The 25,880-nt window shown below is 42.8% G+C and overlaps 1 protein-coding gene across 2 annotated transcripts in view; it reads right to left on the bottom strand.

Moving 5' to 3' along the window:
- LOC129855451 (carnitine O-palmitoyltransferase 1, liver isoform-like) overlaps positions 1-23,400 on the bottom strand; it is a 46,392-nt gene extending 22,992 nt beyond the window's left edge. Inside the window, exon 1 of one of the 2 annotated variants that reach the window (XM_055923122.1) lies at positions 23,199-23,400. The gene's annotated coding sequence lies outside the window, so the exon portion shown is untranslated. The remainder of the gene's footprint in view (positions 1-23,198) is intronic. The other variant, XM_055923130.1, reaches the window with a different exon arrangement.
- Positions 23,401-25,880: the final 2,480 nt, after the last annotated feature.

Below are 25,880 nucleotides of genomic sequence, written 5' to 3'. Positions count from 1 at the left end.
AAGCTTCGCCTTAGTCGGATGTCCTGAGCGCTCTGGAGCAGGTTTTCATCAAGGATCTCTGTACTTTGCGCCGTTCACCTTTCCCTCGATCCTGACTACTCTCGCAGTCCCTGCCGCTGAAAAACATCCCAACAGCATGATGCTGCCACCCCCATGCTTCACCGTAGGTTTCCTCCAGAAGTGACACTTGGCATTCAGGCCAAAGAGTTCAATTCTGGTTTCATCAGACCAGAGAATCTTGTTTCTCATCGTCAGAGTCCTTTCGGTTCCTTTTGGCAAACTCCAAGGGCCTGTCATGTGCCTTCTCCTGAGGAGTGGCTTCCGTCTGGCCACTCTACCATAAAGGCCTGATTGGTGGACTGCTGCAGAGATGGTTGTTCTTCTGGAAGGTTCTCATCTTCACAGAGGAACTCTGTTTATAAATCAGAAACACCTGAAATGAGTTGCAATGGAGCTGAGCAATATAATATATAATCTTGGGCTACAGCAAAGATGGTGGATAAATGAAGAGAGTTCACTCAGGCTGTTTACCGTTGAAAAATAGTCAGTTTCAGTCTACTTAACGGGGTGGGTCTCCCATAGACACCAATGTAATAGCAGCTGGGTCTGGTCTACTTAGTTCATTGACTTTCATTAAACCCCCCCCCCCCCAAAAAAACTGCGAGTGGGGTGTCTCTCTACCACTTCAGTCTCTGGCTACAGCGACACTTGGCTGCCTGAGCCATGGAGCAAATTAAAATAGGGGGTGACAGCTAATGTTTTTGCACCTCCCCTTTATCAGTAAATTATTATAATCCATTGGATAATTTGTCTTTTTTTTTTTGTCTGCATTAAAATAAGGCAATTTTATAAATCGTAAAATTGCATCATATGATGATTGCAATTTAGAGTCCCGCTCCCCCCAAGAAGAACGGTTTAGACCACTAGGGTTTTAGGCAAATTCGTTTTGCATGGCCAGGGGCAAAAGAAACACTGCCCATTACTTCAATAGTTAGGCTACACATAAAACCGTAGCTTATATTCCTTCTACAGTATTTCTATGCTGGATTCTCAGCCGCAATTTAAATAATGCATTGATATATAGCTAGCTAGCTAAAATGATAGAGTGAATATAGCTATTTGATCATGTCCGTGTCCAAATATTAATGACGTCTGGAATCCGACAGTTTCACTGGAATTATCTAAACGCAGACAAACTTCAACATGTCAACAGCTTGTATAGGTATGATTTAGCTGAGACATCTCTGACACGTATGCTGGTATTTTTTTTCTGAAATAATTATTTTCCCCTGATTTACAGCATCTTAAAGCTGCGATGTCACTTTTTGGGCGACCTGACCAAATTCACATAGAAATGTGGGTTATAGATATGTCATTCTAATTGAAAGCAAGTCTAAAAAGCAGTAAATCTGTTATATATGCACCATTTCTATGCTTCCCATTGTTTCATTTTTTGCATCTATTACTTTTGGTTGTGTATACCAGCTTCAAACATCTGAACAAACAATATTGTTGGTTATTAAAAATATATTTCACAGTATTTAGATGGTACAATGATTCTCTACACTGGCTTGTTGTTGCACAAACTGAAATTAGGCAAACTATTTTAATTTTAGCAGCCAGGAAATGGCAGAGTGATGTCTGCATATTGCACCTTTAACTGAAATGGTGCTCACATAACTTTCATTGACTAGCTAAGGTTAGCATGCTAGCTAGTTAGAACCAACAGCGTTATTTGTTGTCATTTCTCTGCGACACGTGGCAATTACAACAACATTCCCACCCCCAATTCCTGAATATGTTTTAACAGCCTGGATCAGTCTTCAAGGTGAAAGCTAAACGAGAATTTCCGGATGAGCTGCATTGTAACCTAAGATGTGATGACACTTGGTGTGAGTTCCAAACGCCACCCTATTCCCTTTATAGTGCACAACTTTTGAGAAGGACCCATATTCATGCACTATATAGGGCAAGGGTTACACCCAATGTTCCCTCCAAGAGGCCTGCGGGTGCGCAGCTCGCCAGGGCCTGGCGTGCAGAAGAAAAATCAGCCCGTGCAGAGAGGCACAAGATTAAAAAGTTAAGTGAAGTTCAGAGTTTTCCCCGTTAGTTAACACTATCAACGTTTCTCTTCACTGTGGGAATTGTGATCGAATCAACGCAATATTAGGCACTTTCAATGCATCATACCGAAACAAAACAAACTATGCAAGACTTAATATGCAAAACTAACTATGTTGTAGACAGAATACATCGGAGTACCATTCTATTGCATTGACAGGCACGTACTCTACAGAGACCGGTGCACCATAAACAAATCAGAACTGCAGTAGGCCTATATGCAAATAGACCGTTGCCATATATGGATTTGTTCTATTCACTTTGAACTGGACTGTTTTACAGCATGAGCTGTCATAGTTATCATGCGCTTGTTTTGAGATCAAAGCGAGAAATGTGTAGCCACGTGTGCATATTCTTTGCTAGTTAGTGAGTTATTTGCCCAGTTATAGTTAATTTGTAGCTAGCAAGGTGGGAGTGATAGCTTACTACAAGAGCACAAAACCTGTACATTTCAAAGCCCTCTGAAAAGCGAGTCAGGTAAAGAGCTTTTTTTTGTCTTAAAGGGGCAATGCTCTATTTTGAGACAGGCTTAAAGAAGCTAAGTAGTTAATAGGTAGAGGGTAGCATAATTTGTCTGATTCTCTGTAAGAATGGTATGGGAATAATAATACATTTTATTTGGTAAAGTGGTTTCTTGCATCAAACAACATTTTCAGTCACCTTGTCTGAAGGACAAGTGGATAAACAGGTTAATGTCAAGCCCTGCGTGTTTCATGGAATGTAGGCCTGCATCAAACACCACACATTGGCTGTTACTGTAGGCTGAATGATAGAAACCCTATTTCCATGTTAAAATGTTATGTGATTCATTTTCTCCATCTTTTTTTTATGGTAGTCCAACATTATGATCAATAGCCACATTAGCCTACTTGGCCACTGTAAAAACAGTAAATTAAAGCGGGTACAACCTCAGTGTTCACAGTAAACGCGTTTCAAGACTTGAAATTTGTGCCGAAAAATATTAAAGGGAACTTTGGTTCCACCTGATAATTAATTGCACCCACCTGGTGTCCCAGGTCTAAATCAGTCCCTGGTTAGAGGGGGAGAATAAAAAAAGACTGTGGAACTGGTTTTGACGTCCAGATTTGAATTTGAGTGATAGGGAATAGAGTGCCATTTGGGAACCACCCTTAGTTTAGGCCCATGGGTTGGAGGGTTTCACCCTTAAAATTATTATTTAATTCAATGTTTATGAAAACGCTCATTCGAAAATTGCATCAGAAAAAAACAATAATCCAAACCATATGTCTCTACCATATATGGCTCAAAAGTTAGACCATTTACTCTGAGAATTTAGCATGATTAAAGTGAATGTCATTACAGACATTGTCAAAGGAGGTCGCTGCTCAAGAGAACTCGGTCACCGCGCTGTGGGCAACTGACAAGCAACCTAGTGGCTGCAGGTTTGTGTGTAACATTGGCTTTTTTCTCAATGAAAACCTCAGAACACAAAACAAAATTTCACACACACATTTACGAAGCTAACAGACTGAATTTGAATATCTACCCTCCCCCAAAAATATCTGTTCAGGTTTTCATGGTGTATTTTTGAGTCTTTCCATTTCAATCTCCATAGAAACAGCACCTCTCAACATTGATTGACCAGGGTTATAGGAATAGAGGCACCTAAAGGCACCTAAACGACTCTCAGACCATGAGAAACAAGATTCTCTGGTCTGATGAAACCAAGATTCAACTTTTGACCTGAATGCCAAGCGTCACATCTGTAGGAATCCTGGCACCATCGCTACGGTGAAGCATTGTGGCGGCAGCATCATGCTGTGGGGATGTTTTTCAGCGGCAGGGGCTGGGAGACTAGTCAGGATCGTGGGAAAGATGAACGGAGAAAAGTACAGAGAGATCCTCGATGAAGAGGGCTCTGGAGCGCTCAGGACCTCAGACTGGGGTGAAGGTTCACCTTCCAAAAAGACAACGACCCTAAGCACACAGCCAAGACAACGCAGGAGTGGTCCTTGAGTGGCCCAGCCAGACCCCGGACTTGAGCCCGATCTAACATCACTGGAGAGACCAGAAAATAGCAGTGCAGCGACACTCCCCATCACACCTGACAGAGTTTGGAGAAGAATGGGAGAACCTCCAAATACAGGTGTTCCAAGCTTGTAGCGTCATACCCAAGAACACTCAAGGATGTAATCGTTGCCAAAGGTGCCTCAAGAAAGTCTGAATCTTATGTAAATGCAATAATGACGCAGACAGAGATGGTTGCCTCGCTTCGCGTTCTTAGGAAACTATGCAGTATTTGTTTTTTTTATGTATTATTTCTTAAACTGTTACCCCAGGAAATCTTAAGCCTTATTACACACAGCCGGGAAGAACTATTGGATATAAGAGCAACGTCAACTTACCAACATTACGGCTTTCCCGTAGCAGATCCTCTGTTTGGACCACCACCCAGGACAATGGATCGGATCCCAGTAGGTGACCCAAAACAACAGCGCCGCAGAAGGGGCAGATGGAGCGGTCTTCTGGTCAGGCCCCGTAGATGGGCACATCGCTCACGAGTTAAATACTCGCCAATGTCCAGTCTCTTGACAACAAGGTAGACGAAATTCGAGCAAGGGTTGCCTTGCAGAGAGACATCAGAGATGGTAACATTCTATGTTTCATGGAAATATGGCTCACTCGGGATACCTTAGAGTCGGTACAGCCACCCACATGGCTCACTTGGGATACCTTAGAGTCAGTCCTGCAACCCAGTTTCTTCACGCATCGCGCCGACAGAAACAAACATCTCGCTGGTAAGAAGAAGGGCGGGGGTGTTATCATAACAACATACAGGAACTCAAGTCCTTTTGTTCACCTGACCTTGAATTCCTTACAATCAAACCCAGGACAGTCGCAATTCAACGGCTCGGACACGAGACGTATGTGGCAAGGTCTACAGTCAATCACGGATGACAAAAAGAAAACCAGCCCCATCGCGGACACCGATGTCTGTCTCCCAGACAAACTAAAACAACTTCTTTGCTCGCTTTGAGGACAATACAGTTCCACTGACACAGCCCGCTACCAAAACCTGCGGGCTCTCCTTCACCGCAGCCAACGTGAGTAAAACATTTAAACGTGTTAACCCTCGCAAGACTACCAGCCCACACGGCATCCCTAGCCACGTCCTCAGAGCATGCGCAGACGAGTTGGCTGGTGCGTTTACGGATATATTCAATCAATCCCTATCCAAGTCTGCTGTTCCACGCTTTAAGAGGGCCACCATTGTTCTTGTTCCCAAGAAAGCTAAGGTAAATGAGCTAAACGACTATCGCCCCGTAGCACTCACTTCCGTCATCATGAAGTGCTTGTCAAGGGCTAGTCAAGGACCATATCACCTCCACCCTACTTGACACGCTAGACCCACTCCAATTTGCTTACCACCCCAATAGGACCACAGGCGACGCAATCACACTGCCCTAACCCATCTAGACAAGAGGAATACCTATGTAAGAAAGCTGTTCATCGACTACAGCTCAGCATTTAATGCCATAGTACCCTCCAAACTCATCATTAAGCTCGAGACCCTGCAATTGGATCCTGGACTTCGACGGGCCGCCCCCAGGTGGTGAGGGTAGGAAACAACATCTCCACCCTGTTGATCCTCAACACTGGGGCCCCACAAGGGTGTGTTCTCAGCCCTCTCCTGTACTCCCTGTTCACCCATGACTGCATGGCCATGCATGCCTCCAACTCAAATCATCAAGTTTGCAGACGACACTACAGTGGTAGGCTTGATTATCAACAACGACGATACGGCCTACAGGGAGGAGGGTGAGGGCCCTCGGAGTGTGGTGTCAGGAAAATAACCTCACACTCAATGTCAACAAAACAAAGGAGATGATCGTGGACTTCAGGAAATAGCAGAGGGAGCACCCCCCTATCCGCATCGACGGGACAGTAGAGGACAAGGTGGAAAGTTTTAAGTTCCTCGGCGTACACATCATGGACAAACTGAAATGGTCGACGCACACAGACATCGTAGTGAAGAAGGCGCAACAGCGCCTCTTCAACCTCAGAAGGCTGAAGAAATGTGGCTTGTCACCGAAAACACACAAACTTTTACAGATGCATAATTGAGAGCATCCTGTCGGGCTGTATCATCGCCTGGTACGGAAACTGCTCCGCCCACAACCATGAGGCTCTCCAGAGGGTAGTGAGGTCTGCAGAATGCATCACCGGGGGCAAACTACCTGCCTTCCAGGACAACTACACCACCCGATATCACAGGAATACTTTAAATGTATCACGAGATACTTTAAACAATGCCAACAATTTTATGTTTACATATCCTACATTACTCATCTCATATGTATATGCTGTACTCTATACCATCTACTGCATCTTGCCTACGCCGTTTGGCCATCGCTCATCCATATATTTATGGTCCCGTGTGGCTCAGTTGGTAGAGAATGGCGCTTGCAACGCCAGGGTTGTGGGTTCATTCCCCACGGGGGGACCAGGATGAATATGTATGAACTTTCCAATTTGTAAGTCGCTCTGGATAAGAGCGTCTGCTAAATGACGTAAATGTAAATGTAATTTATATGTACATATTCTTATTCATTCCTTCACACGTGTGTCTATAAGGTAGCTGTTGTGAAATTGTTAGATATTACTGCACGGTCGGAACTAGAAGCACAAGCATTTCGCTACACACGCATTAACATCTGCTAACCATGTGAATGTGACCAATAAAATTTGATTTGATATTTCAGTAGTTTTTTTGTATACATTGGCAAAAATGTCTAAGAACCGGTCTTTGCTTTGTCATTATATGGTATTGTGTGCAGATTGGGGGGGGGGGGGGACAATTTAATCCATTTAAGAATAAGGCTGTGACTTAACAAAACATGGAAAAAGTCAAGGGATCTTAAAACTTTCCGAATAGACTGTCAATAGTCAATGTGTGGCCTACTATTGGTGTAGTACTAAATGTAGGATATATGCATGTGTGCTCTGGAAACAGAGATCAATACCATTGAAGAGAGCCTCCTTCAAAGAAACACTGTATAATATTGTTATCGTTCGGTCTCGTCTGTGTCAACCAGTGTACCCCCAGGGCGATTTGGGTGAGAATCGCACAACTGCTGTTTTTAAAGGGATACTTCAATGGGATACCATTTGTATGTCTCTGCGTGCAGTTTGAATTAAGTTAAAAGTAGCATATCGTTAGCTTAGCGCAATTACTGGAAGTCTCCTGTAACTACTAGCCAGCTCCTCTCAAAAGCAGGGAAATTTACCTTTAACTACTCCAAAGCATGGTGGTTAGCACTTTGTACTCTTATGAATTATAATATTTTGATTATAGTCTCCGAACTATGCATTTCATTAATCCGCTTGTGACGGTGGGAGGAAGAATAGGCTATGGCAAGTGTCAACACAGCTGGCCCGCTGAGACAGCTGCCGTTTTGAACAAGTTCGTTCACTAGATATCATCTTGCCAGCAGCATACCACCCTGCATACCACTGCTGGCTTGCTTCTGAAGCTAAGCAGGGTTGGTCCTGGTCAGTCCCTGGATGGGAGACCAGATGCTGCTGGAAGTGGTGTTGGAGGGCCAGTAGGAGGCACTCTTTCCTCTGGTCTAAAAAATATCCCAATGCCCCAGGGCAGTGATTGGGGACACTGCCCTGTGTAGGGTGCCGTCTTTCGGATGGGACGTTAAACGGGTGTCCTGACTCTCTGAGGTCATTAAAGATCCCATGGCACTTATCGTAAGAGTAGGGGTGTTAACCCCGGTGTCCTGGCTAAATTCCCAATCTGGCCCTCAAACCATCATGGTCACCTAATAATCCCCAGTTTACAATTGGCTCATTCATCCCCCTCCTCTCCCCTGTAACTATTCCCCAGGTCGTTGCTGCAAATGAGAACGTGTTCTCAGTCAACTTACCTGGTAAAATAACGGTAAAATAAAAAATAAATAAAAAATGTAAGCAAAGTGTGAGAAGAACACAGATAGCCATTGCTCGTCCAAAGCAATATGATTTTCAACTATTAGCTAGCAAGTAGCAAGCTAGCCCACATACACAACATGACCAAAAGTATGTGGACATCTGCTAGTCAAACATCTCATTCCAAAACCATGGTTCACCTCTGGGGTGATGTCCCAGCTCAGTCTGAGGTCAGGGTAGAGAGGCATCCACCTCTCCCTAACAATGGCCCTCTATATTGTACTACAGCAGGAAACTCTCGGTGGCCAACACACCAAATACAGACAGACAACTAGTTAAGAAATACGAATACATTTATTATGGACTGTCGTTTCTCTTTGCTTATTTGAGCTGTTCTTGCCATAATGGACTTGGTCTTTTACCAAATAGGGCTATCTTCTGTATACCAGTCACAACACAACTAATTGGCTCAAACGCATTGAGGAGTAAAGAAATTCCACAAATTAATAAGGCACACCTGTTAATTGAAATGCATTCCAGGTCACTACCTCATGAAGCTGGTTGAGAGACTACCAAGCGTGTGCAAAGCTGTCAAGGCAAAGGGTGGCTATTTTAAAGAATCTCAAATACAAAAAATATTTGTTTAACACTTTTTTGATTACATGTATCCATGTGTTATTTCACATTTTTTCTACAATGCAGAAAATACCCCCCCCCCCCCCCCCCCCAAAAAAAAACCATGGAATGAGTAGTTGTGTCCAAACCTTTGACTGGTACTGTATGTCTAGTTGCCCTGAATATAGACAACACTGACCGAGGACCTCAAAGTTAATAGTTTGCTCTGAATTCTTTGTTTTTACCGGGGGACTATGAGAGGATGGAACAGACAAGCCATATGATGAGCCATTTCCTGAGGGATACAACACTCAGTGGGCATTCTACGCACACCAAAACAAAGTGGAATGGGGGTAAGTGTGAAGATCTAACATTATCTGAATAGCAGCTGTTCTCATGATAAAATGTGATCGGGCTGTGAATTCTCACATGGACAGGCTGTCCGTGTCATCCGTTACATCTGTGTGAATGCCCTCCTCTCAACGCCAAAGAACACAAAACTACTAAGATACCTGTCCTTTTTCATTATTCAAGTACTTTCCAACTAAATACACAATTTCCACATGCTTGAGAAAATAACACATTTACTTGACTTTCTAGTGTTAGCCTTGTAATAGATGACAGCGTACCACAAACAGAACAGCTATTATGGCCTTCAAGTGTCTTTTCCTTTGTTTATTTCAAATGAATAACATTTCCTGTTCCACTTTCCTTTATTTCTAACTCAGGAGACCTGCATGCTACGAACAGTCCACAAGGAACGACTCCATGTCTCTCCTGCAGTAACATCACAGTCAACTCCGCAAAAGCCTCAACAGTTGCTGGTACTCAATGTCATCAAACGTTCCGGTTTACACTTTAGCATTTGTTTTGACATCATTCGGAATGGTTACGCAGTCATTGGCCTATCCAGACAGATCTATTCTAACAAAATGACAGCTATATGGCCACTCCAGGATAGTTTGGTTGACTTGGGGAAAGTGTGTGTGTGGGGGGGGGGGGGGGTTTAAGGGATGGTACTCCCAAGAAGTGTCCCATATGTTATATTTTTGTTCTTATATGTATGGCAACGTTATATTCACTGGTTTATGCTCTCCTCTTTCCTCATTTCAGGCACTCCAAGATTCAACGTTGTCTACCCAAAACAATGGATTGCCCGGGCAATTTCACCCCACCAGTCAAAGATTCAGGAATGACCTGATGAAGCGCATCCTGTAGAGACGCATTGGACAAATGTCAACAAAGCCCCCCCACCCTAAAACCCAGAACGGAGGTGGTCATTGCAGCAAAGATTCAAAGACACTCGAGGGTTATTCTGACACCCACCCCAACTCCACCGGTATCCATTAACATGGTCCTCTTGCACTACTACCGAATAGACACACACTCCAATGTAACAATTTGTTAGCTTCTGGTCATTATCACTATCATTTTATCAAAATCCATTCACTGTAGGCTACTACTGTACATAACAGCACCGCCATACCCATTTTGTATATTTGAGTTTGAATTCATGTGAATGCCTTCTCTATATTGTGTATAGTACATTATGTGCAGCGACCTGTACCGTTAACAAAATCAATAATTGTCATCTTTGCTGGTTCATCAACTGAAGACTATGTTTTGATGGGTCTTCACATCGACGGGGCCGCAGTAGAGAAGGTGAAAGGCTTCAAGTTCCACGGCGCACAAATCACTTACAATCTGAAATGGTCCACCCGCACACAGTGTGGTGAAGAATGTGCAACAGCGCCTTCTCAACCTCAGGAGGCGAAATACATTTTGATTGGCCCCTAAGACCCTCACAAATTTTACAGATGCACCATTGAGAGCCTTCTGTCGGGCTATATCACCACCTGGTACAGCAAGTGCACCACCCACAACCGCAGTGCTCTCCAGAGGGTGGTGTGGTCTGCCCAACGCATTACCGGGGGCAAACTACCTGCCCTCTAGGACACCTACTGCACCCGATGTCACAGGAAGGCCAAAAAGATCAAGGACATCAACCACAGAGCCACGGCCTGTTCACCCCGCTATCATCCAGAAGGCAAGTTCAGTACAGGTGCATCAAAACTGGGAAAAACAACTCTCAAGGCCATCAGACTGTTAAACAGCCATCACTAGCCGGCTACCATCTGGTTACTCAACCCTGCACTTGAGGCTGCTGCCCTGTATACAGACATGGAATCATTGGTCACTTTAATAATGTTTACACACTGTTTTACTAATTTCATATGTATACACTATTCTAGTCAAAGCCACTCCAACGTTGCACATCCTGATTATTTATTTCTTAATTCCATTATTTTAGATGTGTGTATTGTAAGACACTACTGCACTGTTGGAGCTAGGAACACAAGCATTTTGCTACGCCCGCAATAACATCTGCTAAATATGTGCATTTGACCAATAAACCAATTACCTAAAGTACTCAAATTTTACTGATACAATGATCTGACTGCTATATTTGTGGCATACTGTAATTAATCACTTATAGTGGACAGTAACAAAAGATGTCACTGGTGCAAATGGCATTTTACTGTGATGACAGAACTATAACAAAACAAAATACTGGTTCACTTCAAATTATTTATTACGGTTGACAGAATTACACACATACTTGTTCACTTCAAAAAGCATTTAGAGTGACTTGAAATTGTTTAAAGTTTTAGTCATATGTACAGGATACGCATAGTATACATCGTCCAACGAAATGCTAACTTGCAGGTTCCTTCAACAATGCAAAATAAAAAGACATTGCCTAACCATTTTATTTTATGTTCGTACTGTCTGGCTGTGAAGCTGAATCATTGGTGAAATTACAACAGGCCCATCACATCGTCCGCCTCCTTGAATCCCACGGAAACTCCTGTCGGCGAGTGATACTTGCGACAAAAAGGGAAGACTTCTGTTCCCTCGTCCCAATCGCTCTTCAGTACCCACTCCAACAGCAGCCTGCATTGACAGAACAAATAAGTAGCTAGAAAAAAATAAATCTAATAACAAGAAACTGTTTATAAATTTGATCAGAGTGCAATTATAAATACAAAAGTTAGCTATATATATATATATATATATATATATATATATATATATATATATATATAGTTTTTTTGTTACGTGTGCTAGGACAAGAAGAAGAATGTCACTTACTCGATATACACCTGTCCATTTGGTCCGGCATGTCTGGGTTGCTTCTTCCAGTTTATTTTTGGGACATGGAGGAATGTCTCGAACTCAACGATTGAGGAGTGCAGAAAAGTCTAGTTTGTTAGTCACAGGGCGCGCCGCTTTCTTCGCCCGAGATATCAAGCCCACCCAATCAATGGCAGTATGAAGTCCCACTCTGTGTAGCAGAAACACTCAAAGTCAGTTGCCATGGATTGGCATATCCCGCCGTTGCACCATCAGTCCCTCTCAGACATAGCCTCCGCTCCAGGTAGCTAGTCTACCGGTTCCGCTGATTCAGTCTCCCTCCATGCTCGCTCAGCGTCCAAATGAAGAAGTTCCTCCGTAGCACATTGTGGATTGAATAAATATAGCTCGGAATAAAAAAATTAACTTGTGCGCCATCTGGATGGGCCGGACATGCCGGGAGAGGAGTTCGGATTGGTCTGCCATGTAGCACGCGGCGGTCTAGAAACATGAGCTGCTCTGTTTGTATGTATAATCCTGTCTAAAGCTGTTTAAAAAAAAAAAAAGATATCACAAAGAACTGTGATAATGTTGCTAATGCTCTCCACTTTCTGGAGGACCGAGTTTTGAAATCTGTTGAATGCACAGCATGATATAGCTAAGGAGATGGAGAAAATGCAGGCGTTTGATTATGCAGGCGTTTGATTACGCGGAGGAAGTCGAAAAGAGATCAAAGGCCGTCTCCGGATTTCATTTCCAAACTAAGGGCAACCATGGCATCCGTGACCGAGGGATACGTCCATGTATACGGGTTTGCCCAACTACATTCAGATATACGTTTCTAACTTTGTCAGAAAGGAGTGTTCACAGCAAGTTAAAGCGTACTGTAAGTTGGCCGGCTCACGTCACATGTGTGATCTGTGTAGTACCATCGGGCTCCCGAGTTGAGCAGCGGTCCGGGGCACAATGTTCATGTCACTGTGACAACTAGCCTTTAGTCTTGAAATCTTTGGTTGTTTAGTACACCACAGTACTCACCTCGGTTTATTTTATTTAACTAGGCAAGAAGAACAAATTCTTATTTACAGTGACGGCCTACACCGGTCAAACCAGGACAACGCTGGGCCAATTGTGCGCCCGCCCTATGGGACTCCAATGACGGCCGGTTGTGATACAGCCTGGATTTGAACCAGGGTGTCTATAGTGATGCCTCCAGCGCTGAGATGCAGTGCCTTAGACCGCAGCGACACTCGGGAGCCTCACATGTCAATCCTTAAATAGAGTAGTGGAGCTTAGCCTTAAGAGGGTGTGAACGATACAGAATGTAGTAGACAAAGAGCAGCTCTCCAGGAGGTCAACCAAAACATTCAAGAGACACTCAAAAGTAGGTTTACAAGTTAATCAACTTCCAAAGCAGAATTGCATTCCCATTGTTCTTCAACTGTGGTGTGTGATATGCCATTATCTAGCTCAGAGTTTCTACTTTATCCAATGTAGAAAACCATTTAAAATTTTGCTACATAAGAACTAATCGAGCCGGTTGGTCACTTATGGCATGGGCACAGACCCTGTATATAGCCTACTTAATTTCTTTCTCATGTACTTATTTCTATTATTTGGGTGTTTTTGCTCTACTTTATAGTGCCACGGATATTGATTACCGCATTGATGGGAAAGAGCTTGCAAGAATGGCATTTCACTGTATTTGTGCATGTGACAAACTTGAAACTTCTGGGGCCTCCCGAGTGGCGCAGTGGTCTAAGGAAATACATCGCAGACATCACTACAGATCCAGGTTCGATCCGGGGCTGTGTCGCAGCTGGCTGCAACCTTGACACCCATGAGGCAGCACACATTTGGCCCAGCGTCGTCCGGGGTAGGGGAGGGTTTGGCCAGCTGGGATGGCCTTGTCTCATCGCGCTCAAGTGACTCCTTATGGCTGCCGGGTGCATGCACGCTGACTTCGGTTGCCAGCGTGTATTCTGACACATTGGTGAAGCTGGCTTCCGGGTTAAGCGAGCAGTGTGTCAAGAAGCAGTGCGGCATGGTGTGTTTCGGAGGACGCATGGCTCTCGGCCGTCGCCTCTCCCGAGTCCGTACGGGAGTTGCAGCGATGGGACAAGACTAAACTACCAATGGGATATCACAAAATATAAATGAGTGGGCTGTCATTTTGTCAAAGGCCATCGTCGTAGTGGACATTGGCTAGACTCAGACTGATGCTACAAAAGTTGATAGGGATGTTGACTGACGTGGAACGAGTGTCTGAGCTGATCACTGTTTTTCCACCAAAGGGATCGATTTTGCTCTCCACAATTACCGATAATGGCCTAGGGAACATTGACAAACATTCCTATAGGTCACATTCAGTATCTATTCATTCTCCAAACTCACACCTCCCCCATGCCTTTCATTCCCTCACCTCACGCTACTCCCTATTGTGCACTACTTGACCAGGGCCCATAGGACCAGGAACATTGATGAGATATATTAAAAACATCCAACATTTGTCTCTACCCTAAAGCAAAATGTGTAGATGCATGAAATGAGTTATAAAATTGCCCCAGGCCAGTGACAAAAAAAAGTCACTGGCAAAATTACAACCAACTTGCTGTTCTATAGGAGAGAGCTGGCATATGCAGCAGTGAGTGTCCATGCCAGGGACTAACAGCAATGAATTTCAGCTCTGATCACTTTACTGCAGCCCTTTGTGAGTGCCAAAAAAAAACACCTTCTGTTTAGCTCATCGCTGACTGCCAGCACACGGAGGGTTTCAACACTAAGAAATGTTGGCTCGCGTTCAATTCGTCACTGATATCAGTTTGATCGCATTGAAAGCAGCAGGCATGAGACCTTAATCTATTGTGATAGCACTTTCACCTACCATATCTTAGTCACGTTTACTCAATGAGAGATCTAAGGGACATTGTTTTATGGTTTTAATGATTACAGTAGCCAACTGCTTCAGAAAGAAAAAACGTTCGGCTTCGGATGTGACGGGATAATGGATCCAGAATGAGAGAGAATGATATGAAAAACCAAAATTTCTGTACGTTTCCATTTTTAATGCACAAATTTTTTATTTATTTTTTAAAATCAGAAAACATGTAACTTTGTTCTTCTACGCCATTACATCGAGAACTTCTTCAAAAGGCTCCCTCTTTTATCCCCCACTTCACCCCTCTATCCTCCAGCACAGACAGATGGAAAACTAACAAGCAGGCAGAGCGGAACAGCAGGGAGGAGAGAAGGATGGGGGAGGGCGTGGTGTAAACTAGGTAAAAGGTGAGTGTTCCCACAGGCTAGAAAACATAGTGACACAGTCAACACAGGGGACCGGAACATACCGACTGCAAGTACAGTCATGTTAGAGCACGATTGCCCTGCCCCAACCACCCCTTCCCAGTTGGCCTGAAAGCTAAAAAAAAAAATATGAAAGTAGGTCAATAATTTTATAAAGCCCAAACAAAATATATTTGTATGTTGGGCTTTAGCAGACATTATTTTACAGTCAAGTGTGTGTCCTGGTCTAAATTGTTTGACTGCCACCATTTAGTCAATAAGTCTCAGGTTATAACTTCTAATAGTAACTGGCGAACTCTGGAGCGGTGTGCCATCTAAACACAGTGTTGCCTGCCAGCAGTAGTCGTTTCTGATTTATTGAGCGAGTCGTGGAGCGATCATCGTTAACATTGTCGATGCAAAGCATTGAATATTTACATTCATGCACTTCTAAATTAATTCCGTAACTTGATCCCAGAAGTATTATAAGTACAGGGCACTCCCACATCATATGAAGGAATGTGTCTACCTGATTTACAGGGCACAGTGAACAGTTGGGGGCCAATTTCATCGGAAAAGGTTTCCTTGGTGTTAAATACGGTCTGTGAATAAACTTAAAACAAATAAATTGATGGTTCGGATTACAGGGTGCCAACGTGATATTCTTTCCATATTTTCTTCCAGTTAAATGGTTGTTCAGATTCCCTTATAAAACTGTGGACAATACATCAATGGCTAGCTCAGAATGATATTTTCCAAAACAGTGTTTCTTCGACAGCCAGATAAATTACAGCCATTTAAATAATTGGGCACACCTCCACTGTAAACTACAGAAATTCTGAACAAATAACTAACTATGACTTTCAGCAGCTTTTAGACAACATGCATTATAACGGAATACAAAACACTGACAATAGAACACAATAAATGGGAGATAAAAAGGCCAACTGCGGTTCAGTCACTATGACATAACTTCTCAAGTTCATGGACAAGAGCCCCTATACTACAGTTTGAGGAGTTAGAGGTAACTTAGGTCAGCTCGGGATAACCGGTACCAAGAAAGTGGCTCACCTTTGAGCCATGTACATTTCTATGGCAACAAATCTTTCAGAACTAACCTGCTCCTGGGCAGGCTACTCAGGGATAATTCCATTTATTCTGAATGAAGTATCTGAGCTGTGAGTTCAGGACCAATGAAATCATATTCCCCCCCCTTTTGCAAAGAACCTCATCCCCCTTCAATTGAGGAAGACGACTGCCCCAAAAACAAACTAATTCCTTTGAAAAACAGCCTATATGGCGTCGATAAGAGTCAAACATTTATTCTAGTGTCAAAAATTGCCTAAAGTAGGACAAGTTACATTTACGCCATTTAGCGGACGCTCTAATCCAGAGCAACTAGGGAACATTTTTAAACATGTATTTTTCCATATATAGGACACACATGATATGTTTTAATAAAAACTACATGTGTTGAGCTTGTTTCACTGCTTTGAGCCCTGCCCTTTGGCGGGGGCAACTCCACCACATAACCAGGTGGTCGTCTGCTCGTTCGTTGCCTGGTTCTCCTGGCGCTGGTTGAGGATGACCCTTCGTCGGTGATTTAGGCTTAGCTCCTGGAGCTTTTATTCTTTCCAGGACTTTTCCTTCATCTTTCCTCCCTTCCAGTGGAGACAACTCTTCCTTCTCCAACTCCCTTTCACCGTATTTGGTTCAGTCATCATATGGTTCGAAGGACCATTGAATGACTCTTGGAATCTGTGTGTGTAGCCAGACAGGTAGGATGACTGACGATCGTGAAGGAGGTCACAGGTCAGGTGACAGAGGCGATTGAGGCATAAAGTGGTTTATTTAAATGGATAGTTGTGTGCCGCATAACAAAGGAAAAAGAATAACATGAAATTCACCAAAGCCCAATCACACATTAATGTAATTAAGTAACTCAGCTCAATATGAAGGATGATTGAGTCATTTAGGATCATAACCGATTAAAATCATGATAATGCAAATAAATCGATCAGTTATAAATTATTCAATAATCTGTTTGATCTCATGATTATCAATTGAACAAATAATTACGTTTCACACTTCCAGGTTTATCTTCATATGTACATATAATTGCATTACATTTTAACCATATATTAATGGCATAATTGTCCCATGATGATCTGTAGGGCCGTGATAATTGTCCATTGATATAACAGGTTTAAAGCGTGCGCTCCAAGCCATGTTAACTATAAAACAATAACTGATTGACCGCTCTCCCAAGCGCAACAGATAGTTCAGATGAAACATAATAGATTTGGACTTACGTTGATTTGTGGTTGCACACAATGTCTGGATTAGGCGGAGTTGGGGGGGAGAAAGCAGCGAGGTCGGCTGGTGGCGATTACCTCCTTTTAATGAGTTGAGATCTGTCGGACATTTCCACCCAACATAATTAAGTGCTCACGCCCAGCTGCGCAAGCGGCCATGAATTAAAAGGGCGAGTCCACCAACCCCATGGCCCATTTCCACTGCGAGACAAAAAAAAAAAATATTGCTCGACCAATTGGGGTCAGCCCTAAGAGCGACATACAATTAGTGCATTCATCATCTTAAGATGGCTACAGTGCCTTCGGAAAGTTCACACCGTGACTTTTTGCTAATTTTGTTGTGTTACAGCATGAATTTAAAACAAATTAAATCTATATTTTTGTCGTCACTGGGCGACACAATACCTCAATGTCAAAGGGAAATTGTTTTTACAAATTCATTTCAAAAATGCCTCAATAGGTTCAGGAGTAAACATTTGCTTAACAAGTCACATAATAAGTTGCATGGACGGACTGTGTGCAATAATATTGTTGAACATGTTTTTAGAACGACTACCTCATCTCTGGACCCCACACATACAATTATCTAAGGTCCCTGTCGAGCAGTGAATTTCAAAGAGGTAGGGTTTCAGACTTTTGCATAAGATGGGCAGGGACTCCGCTGTCCTGACTTTAGGGGGACACTTGTTCCACTAGTCGGGTGTCAGGACAGAGAAGATCTTTGACTGAGCGGGAGCTGCCCTCATGTAGGGGTAGGAGGGACAAGAGACCAGAGGTGCCAGAACGGAGTGATCGGGTTGAGATGTAGGGTTTGAGCATAGCCTGAAGGTAAGTAGGGGCAGTTCCAGTTGCTCCTCCGTAGGCAAGCGCCAGGGTCTTGGAGATGATGCGAGCTTCAACTGGAAGCCAGTGGAATGTGCGGCGGAGCGACGTGGGAGAATGTAAGAATTTTACAAGACGCAACTCAATATTAGGAAGGTGATCCGAATGTTTAGTGCACTCAATGTATATTCCCAAATATTTTTATTTCTCCGTTACCCTGTGTGCACTGAACTGACATGCATGATTGTTGATGACACGCCGATGTTCAGATGAAGGGAATTAAAATAGTCTATAATGCTCACCACAGCAGTGCTCAACTCAGAGGTGTGTAGCCTACTGTAGCTGCTGGCAAAGCCATTTAAAGCCTATACTTTCACACAGGATGCAACTTTCCAAAGCTAATATTTCTGCCATGTAATGTTATCAAAACAAAAATCACTATGACTCATCAGTTAGGCTACAACTGATAACGCTTATTGCTAATAGAACATGCATAGGCTATATGCATGGTCCAAAGTTAGAGGTATTTTAAAATCCTTTAAAACAATGGTTGTGCCCATTTCTGGAGGCAATTTTAATACATTTGGGAGTAGAATGTGCTTCCATGTCCATAAAAAAATATTCACCAGAACTGAGCTTCTTAGTACTATATAAAAAGAGGACCCCAGACCTAAGCAATGGGACTGGAATTGGCAAAACGTGCAGTTTAATGTGTACAAAATGAGCTCATTTCCCTAAAAGCATGATGGTAATGACTTTCTTACATACAAAGGTGGAGGTTAACTTGGCCCCAGACAAGTTAGTCATGGAATTTTTTGGGCTTTAACCTCTGCCCATTACCACTAGACAAAATGCTGATTAGCACTGTATCTGTATTGGGTGTGAATGACAATGAAATATGAAATCTACATATTGTTATATTAGCAGAACACTGCTATGATATTATGTAAAAGGTTGTTTATTCTACATGGATCTATTACTATATTTGAAAGTTATCAAAACACTTAGTTCAGAATATCTACATAAATTCAGCTATTGCATTCTTCTCACATTACTCTGTAGGCTACTGACCAACTCAAAGCCTCCTCTGACATCTCATCACTCACTTGCTTGTAGTTATTGAACTCAACCTGTGGGAGATTTGTTTAAGAATGAGTGGAGGGTGCCTCCCAAGTGACGCAGAGGTCTAAGGCACTTCATCGCAGTGTTGCGTAGTCACTAGAGCCTGCGGTTTGATCCCAGGCTGTGCATTTACCGGCCTTGACCGGGAGTCCCATAGGGCGGCGCACAATTGTCCTAGTATCGTCTGGGTTAGGGGACGGTTTGGCCAGGGGGGGCTTCAACCGGCTCTAGCGACAGCTTGTGGTGGGCCGGGCACCTGCAGTCTGATTTCAGTCGTCAGTTGAGCAGTTTTTCCTCCGACATAATACAAATTAATAAAAGATTGAGTGGGGGGAACCAGCTGTGGGCAAGGTTCTAACAGATGGGTGTCTTGGTGGTGGCAAGGAGACCCCCACATCAAACCACACCCAAGCCAACTCATACCTTGCCTCTGTCATGGCCGCCAGCATTTCTTGAGGTGCATTCCAAAAAACGAGGCCAAATCAGCAGGTGCAGTTAATTAACCTTCAAATATTTGATTAATCGAATGTTAGTGGGAAAAATAGTAATGTTAAAATACCTATCACGTAAACTAACACATTTAGTAATGACAGCATGCATTTGAAACTTCACGCACAGTAAAACTTTCGTATGACTTAACAAAATAATTGTGGGAAAACCCCTGAGCAGCATTTCTTTCTGTTCCTAATGAGGAAGAAAAGAACAATCGGGGGCGGTTCTGTTCTGCACTGTTCAACCAATTCTGTAAATGTGGATGAGTGCAGTCAAAAACGTGATTTTCCTGTGTGTGTATACATTTCCACACTAGGAGGTTGGAATAATACTTTGAAATTGTGACACTGAGGATTATGCCCTTTCATTATAAGAGTTGTTTGAAGAGGTTCGGTGGGATGGAGTTGAGGCCTGCCTGGCGACATCACCAGGCAGTAAATTAGTTAATAGACCAATAATTGTTATTTATTAGGAGCCCCATTAGCCAACAACTAGTCTTTAATGGGTCTGACAACGAAAAATACATTCCAGAGAAGACTTTACAAGTGGCATACATTTAAAAACATTAACGTGTGCTCGTGCATCTATCAGTTACACAAACATGTTCGTACATACACACAAGTAGGTAAGAAAGAGTTCCAAACCTAATTGCCAATAAAAGCCTAGTTTCAGTTTTCCCAGCCTGGTCTCAGACTTACATTTACTATGTTACAGCTAATCACAGACCCACAAATTAGTATGATGTTACGTTTGGTTGCATAAGACAGAAGGTCAAGGCACAAACGAAAGTAGGGTGGACGGGTGTTAGAATTTTATCATGGAAAACTTTAGCAGCTACTTACTAGCCACTTTGCAAAGACATAGCATGTTAGCCAACATGACCAAAAGTATGTGGACACCTGCTTGTCAAACATCTCATTCCAAAATCAAGGGCATTAATATGGAGCTGGTCCCCCCTTTGCTGCTATAACAGCCTCCACTACTCTAGGAAGACTTTCCACTAAATGTTGGAACATTGCTGCGGGGACTTCCATTCAGCCACAAGAGCATTAGTGAGGTCGGGCACTGATGTTGGGCTATTAGGCCTGGCTTGCAGTCAGTGTTCCAATTCATCCCAAAGGTATTCGATGGAGTTTATTTAAGTCAGGGCTCTGTGCAGGCCAGTCAAGTTCTTCCACACCGATCTCGCCAAAACATTTCTGTATGGACCTCGCTTTGTGCACGGGGGTGTTGTCATGCTGAAACAGGAAAATTCCTTTCCCAAAACATTTGCCACAAAGTTGGAAGGACAGAATCATCTAGAATGTCATTGTATGCTGTAGCGTTAATATTTCCCTTCGCTGGAACTAAGGGGCCTAGCCCAAACCATGAAAACAGCCCCAGAACAATATTTCTCCTGCACCAAGCTTTACAGTTGGCACTATGCATCTGGGCAGGTAGGGTTTTCAGGGCTACCGCCAAACCCAGAATCGTCCGTCGGACTGCCAGATGGTGAAGCATGATTCATCACAGCAGAGAACGTGCTTCCACTGCTCCAGAGTCCAATGGCGACGAACTTGACCACTCCAGCCGACGCTTGGCATTGCGCATGGTGATCTAGGCGTGTGTGCGGCTGCTCGGACATGGAAACCCATTTCATGACGCTCCCGACGCAACAATTATTGTGCCGAGACTGCTTCCAGAACTCAGTAGTGAGTGTTTCAACCGAGCACCGGCGATTGTTACACACTACGCGTTTCAGCACCTGGAAGTCACGTTCTGTGAACGCGTGTGGCAGAGCCGTTGATGCTCCTAGACGTTTCCACTTCATAATAACAGCATACATTTGACAAACTGACTGGTTGGAAAGGCGGCATCCTATGACGGTGCCCCTGAGCTCTTCACTAAGGCTATTCTACTGCCAAATGTTTGTTTACGGAGATTTTTTTTATTTTATTATTATTTATTTATTTCACCTTTATTTAACCAGGTAGGCTAGTTGAGAACAAGTTCTCATTTGCAACTGCGACCCGGCCAAGATAAAGCATAGCAGTGTGAACAGACAACAACACAGAGTTGCATGGCCGTGTGCTCGATTTTGTACCTGTTTGAAATAGCCGATTCCACTAAATTGAAGGGGTGTCCACATACACTATATAAACACAAAAGTATATCCTAACCCTTAGCCTAGCTAATGTTAGCCACAACAAAATGCATTGATACATATCATAAGAATTAGCTAATTCTTAACATGAGATACATAACACACTGTACAAATTGCAATTCGTAACATATCATACGAACTGGATGGACATCCACAAATGAATACATAACATATGGTAATTGGGTATCCTGGATTTACATTTACAATGTTGTCTACCCCTGAGTCCAGGTTGGGTTTCCCCTCCCCACTGAGACCACTCCCAGAAAGTCCTAGCAAAATTCTTGCTTGAGAAATTGCTCTTTCCTATGAAGCCATTTGTTTATTCTTACTATTTTAATTGAAAACATATCACACAGTACGGTACTTAATTGTTCCCCAGAAATGTATAGATATCGAGAGAAAGAAAAAAACGGCTGCATTGAAGTCCAAAAGTGGCGGCAGGCAGACGAGCAATATCCTCTGTCGTAGTATGTATGAAGCCTGCTGAGCCGGAATGTGAAGCTAACTGAAGCTTGCTAGCTTTAGAAAACCCTGATCGTAGTATACCCCATCCGCAACATTAGTTATTTGGCTAAATGCCAAATCTAACGTTACTGTAACTAAAGCATTCAAGGAACTCAACTTACATTGCAGAGAGTGACCTACAGTTATGCTAATAATTATTAGGATGGAGAAAGTAGCAATCCAACCAGGTTTACCGTAATCAAGCCGAATCACTAGTTTGCTAGCTAACAGGGCTAACAAGCTAGCTCGTTTATGGATGCTACTTTTACATACTAGCACGCGCTTGTTCGTCATGAGCGAAAAACGGAAACACTGACACGCATAATTCACATGTATTTTTCCAGAATGACTTGGCTAGAGTAGCTAAATAGCTAACGCCGAATAACACGTATTGTTAGCTAACAGAAATTAGCCATCAACCTACAATTTAATAAACTGCAGTCAGTAAAGGCATAGCCTGCTATAACACACTGAACTCATTGTATACCATAACTCAACCAGCAAACTTAGCTAGCTGACTTTGTTAATTGTCATGGACTCCAAAAATAGCCGCGTTTAGCCAGAGAGTATAATCTATGGTTTAACTGGCTAACGTTAGCAATTGCTTTCTAATTAATGTTAGCTTTGGCTGACAGAGCCAAAGTAGAGCTAGCCCCCTGCCCATTATACGCGCGGATCTCCTAACTGTGTAACATATGTAATGTATGACAAAAAATATTTAAAGATGTAAAGGCATTTCGTTAGCATACCTTGAATCTATGAGGAAGACGAAGATTCGAGAACTCTGCAGGCACCTGTAATGACGTCGATACCTTCTTTGATGAGATTTAACGGCGGTTGGCATCCAACATTTTTTGCAAACGTCGAAACCTCCAATATCCTCCTCTTCTCTGCTCGCATCCAAGTAGTTAACTACCTTCCTTCTCTACTAGTATTCTTCCAGCAACACAAATGATGGCGTCACTTCGTATGGTAATGAAGAAACCTTCAAAATAAAAGCCCGCATTTCAAAACATTGCAATGTGGATAAGTAATTCTAATTATATTGAATTTTAATCACAGGAGGTTGGTGGCATCTTAATTAGGGAGGACGGGCTCGTGGTAATGGCTGGAATGAAATTAGTGGAATGGTATCAAATACATCAAACACATGCTTTCCATGTGTTTGAAGGTCTTCCATTCGCTCCATTCCAGCCATTATTATGAGCTGTCTTCCCCTCAGCAGCCTCCACTGATTTTAATCAATGGCCACTTTTGTTGTGCCAACAAGAAAATACAATTAGTAATTCATGAAAACAAATACAAAATATTTGTTAAGTCCAATAATGAAAAAAATACAATGTTGACACAGGTATGTTGAGAAGATTGGGCTGTAGAGAGAACATTTTTCTACCTGTCTCAGCTAAAGTTGGGTGGAATAAACTCAGTACGGTCCCTACTCACCAAATACAGTCAGTTTTGGATGGGGACTGTGTAGTAGATACCCATCAGCGATTCGTTCTCCACCCCCTCTATAGCCCCAAATGCAATACACTGTAATTGATTGTACACGGGATATACACAGAGTATACAGAACATTAAGGTGTTCCTAATGTTTGGTGTATTCACTGTATATGTTGGCTTGTAAAAATATAACTTTTCTACCCGTCTCAGTGAAAGTGAAGTAGAAAATACTCAGTAGGGTCTCTACTAACCAAATATGTTTAGTTTTGGAGGTGGACTGTGTCACACCTCCTGCTGCTGGCTTTTCACTCCGCCCCCTCCATAGCCCCCAATGCAATACACTGGTATAGACTGTTCATGGGATATATATTGGCTTGTGGAGAGAACTTTTATACTTGTCTCAGCTAAAGGGGTGGGAAATACTCAGTAGGGTTTCTACTAGCCAAATATGGTTAGTTTTGGAGGGGCACTGTGCTGTTCATAATGAGCAGCACTTCGTTCTCCACCCCCTCTATAGCTCCCAATGCAATACACTGTAATATACTGTACATGGGATACATATTGGCTTGTAGAGAGAACTTTTATACTTGTCTAAGCCAGCAGCATACTACCCTGCATACCACTACTGGCTTGCTTCTGAAGCTAAGCAGGGTTGGTCCTGGTCAGGCCCTGGATGGGAGACCAGATGCTGCTGGAAGTGGTGTTGGAGGGCCAGTAGGAGGCACTCTTTCCTCTGGTCTAAAAAAAAATATCCCAATTCCCCAGGGCAGTGATTGGGGACACTGCCCTGTGTAGGGTGCCGTCTTTCGGATGGGACGTTAAACGGGTGTCCTGACTCTCTGAGGTCATTAAAGATCCCATGGCACTTATCGTAAGAGTAGGGGTGTTAACCCCGGTGTCCTGGCTAAATTCCCAATCTGGCCCTCAAACCATCATGGTCACCTAATAATCCCCAGTTTACAATTGGCTCATTCATCCCCCTCCTCTCCCCTGTAACTATTCCCCAGGTCGTTGCTGCAAATGAGAACGTGTTCTCAGTCAACTTACCTGGTAAAATAAGGGTAAAATAAAAATAAATAAATAAAAAGGGGTGGGAAATACTCAGTAAGGTCTCTACTAACCAAATTAGTTTTGGAGGGGAACAGAGTCCTACATATCCAGCAACACAGAATTAAATGATCTGGTACTATCCATGGTCCTGAAATCAATACACACTCAACAACAACAAAATTAATTAATTTTTTATCAAAACGAAATCTCATTCATTTACAAGTTAAATTTAATTCATATTAACCAGGCTATTGGGACACAGTATAATCACACTTTCTAAACAGCAATGAAAAAAAGGATTTACAATTTGTCGGCCGATATGTGCCTCTTATCTATCAAGGTTTACAATATACAGTAAAGGCCTATTGCCTATTTATTTGTTTAAATAACAGAGACAAGATTATTTACAAGCTATATGGTCATGATTATCGATTAAAGTCAGCAAAGTCACTTTTTGTAGAGTTTACACTGTATTACAAGAGACAACAAGGCTAACAGTACACAGTTTAATTGAGCTTTCAGAAGAGCAATGGAGAACATTATTTACAAGTTATAAGCCTCTGTGTTGCTTTTCTATCAAGGTTAGCAGTGTACTGTAAAGTCCTATCAACCATGTTTTCAAAACCAATAACAGAGACCAGATTGACAGATAATCAACACGTCTATGTATTATGCATTATCGATCACGCTCAGCAAAGGCATTTTCTGGAGAGTTTTAAATGTATTACGTAGGAATTTCCTGTCTGATAGCTGATATAAAACACACTCTCGCATGCCATTGTATTCACATTGCCCTATAATAAGACTGCTTTAGAGAATAAGCACACGTAAACACCACAACTACTACCGCCTGACTGTTTTCTAAAATGTGGGCACCGATGAGAAAATTCAGAGTTTATTGTCACATCCATCACAAGTCCATGCATTGCCAGATACTG

Source organism: Salvelinus fontinalis, chromosome 1 (genome assembly GCF_029448725.1).
Source record: "Salvelinus fontinalis isolate EN_2023a chromosome 1, ASM2944872v1, whole genome shotgun sequence".
Lineage (NCBI taxonomy): Eukaryota > Metazoa > Chordata > Actinopteri > Salmoniformes > Salmonidae > Salvelinus > Salvelinus fontinalis.
The sequence above is the reverse complement of the archived record's forward strand: the minus strand, read 5'-3'. Positions and strand labels throughout refer to the sequence as shown.